Source organism: Nicotiana tomentosiformis, chromosome 12, assembly GCF_000390325.3.
Source record: "Nicotiana tomentosiformis chromosome 12, ASM39032v3, whole genome shotgun sequence".
NCBI lineage: Eukaryota > Viridiplantae > Streptophyta > Magnoliopsida > Solanales > Solanaceae > Nicotiana > Nicotiana tomentosiformis.
This window is the reverse complement of record NC_090823.1, coordinates 56339378-56342387: the sequence shown is the minus strand read 5'-3', so window position 1 is coordinate 56342387 and position 3010 is coordinate 56339378.

The following is a 3010-nucleotide window of genomic DNA, read 5'->3' as shown; positions in this document are numbered from 1 at the left end:
AGCAAATAGGTTATCCTCAAAAAGGTTAGAGTTAAGGTTATCATGGCAACATGTAAACATAATAGAAGATAGAAGGAGGTTAGGAAGATACCTGCGCCGAACAGTGCGTGCTATTATTTAACAGGCCCTCCCCATAAAGGAAGCCCATCTTTTTCCAATCCTTCGCTGAAGCCAATGGCTTCATATAATTGGCGAGCTCTACCGGCTTGGAGAGGACGTTGCACTACTTCAAAATCGAAAGAATGGCGCTATACCCTCTCAAGATCCCCAAGGAAGGGGAAGCACCATTCTTTCGATTTTGAAGGAGTGCAACGTCCTCTCCAAGCCGGTAGAGCTCGCCAATTATATGAAGCCGTTGGCTTCAGCGAAGGATTGGAAAAAGACGGGCTTCCTTTATTGGGAGTGCCTGATAAATAATAGCATGCATTGTTCGGCACAGGTATCTTCCTAACCTCCTTCTATCTTGTTTTCTATTTACATGTTGCCATGATAACCTTAACTCTAACCTTTTTGAGGCCAACCTCCTTGCTTCTGAGGGCCTGTAATGGTTGATCCTAGATACACAAGGACTTGCTTCTGGGCTGGATCAACTTTTGGATTAAAGGAATTAGCTTGTCGCATGCCTCTCGGTGCTCGAGGCAAAAGTTGCACGAATGGACGATCTTGAGGCTTAAAATGGCCCACAACCAAGAAGTTGCCCGATTGCACAAAGACCTTAGAGATACCAAGGCTAAGTGGGTCGATCTTCAGGATGATATAATCGCCACTACCAAGCGCGAGTCTGCCTTCGAGGAGAAAATTAATAATTTGAAGGCCAACTTTTGCTCCAAAATCGAGGAGGCCAATGCTGTCGAGGAGAAGAGGGCCAAAATGGAAGAGAGGCCCAAGAGGGTCATAGAGCAAAACTGACTTTACTCAACTACAAATATTGATCTTGATTCTCGCCTCAACGCCATGAATGCTGAAAGAGGAGAGCTCCATGCCGAAATTGATAAACTCCGAGCAAAACCCCATGATCAAGAAGATTTCCTCGTCTTCGAGAAGACCTATGCTATATGTCATATGAAGAGGAAGAGTTTGGAGGATGCCAAAGTGGGCATTGCCGATATTGATGATTGGATTGCCAAAGCCTGGGAACTAGAGTTAACTACTCATGAGAATCTTCCTGCTAGTCCCGCTGCAACATATCCTCGAATACTAGTTCCGAGTATTCGGGAACCGAAGGGAAGACCGAAGAGGATGAAGGCCCCGAGCCGGCAGGGGAACAACCTCCTTCCACCAGGGAAAATGAAGGCCTTTGTCCTCCTTCGGGTTCTGGCTGCAAAGAATAATGTACATTTTTTATCCTTTGTAAATATGTATGCCAAAACTTTTTACTGAGTTTGGCACTTCAATAAAATATTTTTTTGCTTAAGTGTTGTGCAAAATATCCTTTTTACGTTTTGTTGATAAAGCTTTGCATCTATTTTTTTATCTGATAGCTTTAGATTCTGGGCATAAACACTTACGGAATCTACCCTTTACTGTGAGGGTTTCATAAGAAAGGGCTCTTATGTTTATGGTGCTCTTGAAGAGAACGTCTCTTGTTCATTACGGCACAAGAATTTGAAGTTTTTGTTAACTCTGAAATGACAAAATAAATTAACTTAGCATTTGGATGGGAAATAAGACAAGAATAATAACGACTTTGATTTAATTCCCTTCTATCTTTAAGAGTACATTCACATAAATATTCATTTGCTTTAGTAAATAAATCAGCCAATAGATGTGGCTAACTCGTACAGATTATTTCTACGGGGCTGATCATGTAGTTTCTGGTTCTGATAAGATATTGATCCCGATTCTTACAGTTCCCAGTTTTCGTGGCACTCTTGGTGCCGTATCATGCATTTCCCCCAGTGTTCGAATGCACAATATGAGAATTCGAACACTGGAAGTCTTGTATTCATACTGCTGCTTCATCAGTGGAGACAACTTGTGAACGGTTAAATAATCCTTTTGAATAATGGAAGGCAAGGCTTGACATCGAGCCAAAGATTATTTAACCATCCACAAGTTGTTTACCACGCGAGCTCGTATTGGTTAATCCCATCGCTGTGAGAACTTTAGTGCCTTGGTATTTAAAGGTCTTTCCTTTGCCAATGATCCTCCCTTCATAGTATGCTTTTATCATGCCCCAACCTTGGGGAGCGCGACCGGTGCTCAACCGAGTGAACCTGGTCGAGCAAGCCTGTTAGATACTTTCTACCCAACTCACCCATGATCAAGAGAAGACATGATTTCAATAATTAGACAGTAGGAAGATCATATATACAATACTAAATCGTCTCATTAGTTCATCATTTTTAAGTTTCAAGATACACACATTCTTATGATTCGAGTGGAACAAGAGATCAAGATATAACATAATCTGTTTGCCTTTTCTAGAACCCATGTACAACCCACATAGTTTCTACAGAGCCTCTAAAAGATACAAAAGAGTGTTATGATAGTGTCGGCAACAAGGCCCCGTCCATACCTCAAAACGTGATAATAATATGAACAAAAGATATGATATATGACCTCGGGATGAAGTGGGGCTCACCAAGTTTGTTGGGAAGAGGATGTACCACTATCGCTGATCAACACTACCTGCTATGGAACCACCTGCATCCATTTAAAGATGCAGCACCACCGAAAAAAGGGACTATAGTACTGTCGAATAGTACTAGTATGTAAAACTAAACATCATCTCAATAGAATGAATAATAATACAAGGGGGAAATAGTCATGAGTTCAATAAGAGCTTCAAATAATACTAAAATATCAAGTAAGGATCACATAAGTTCAAAGTCAATTTCCATATTATTAGGTGGGGTGATCTTTAGAGCCGATATACCATAATTCACAATGCCACCGTATTCTTACACGGAGTCCGATCACGTCCCGATCGGCTAGGTCATCTCATTTGAGACATCAACCATAACAACAATTTCCTTTATCATTTCAGGCACAATCACCACCATGTGTC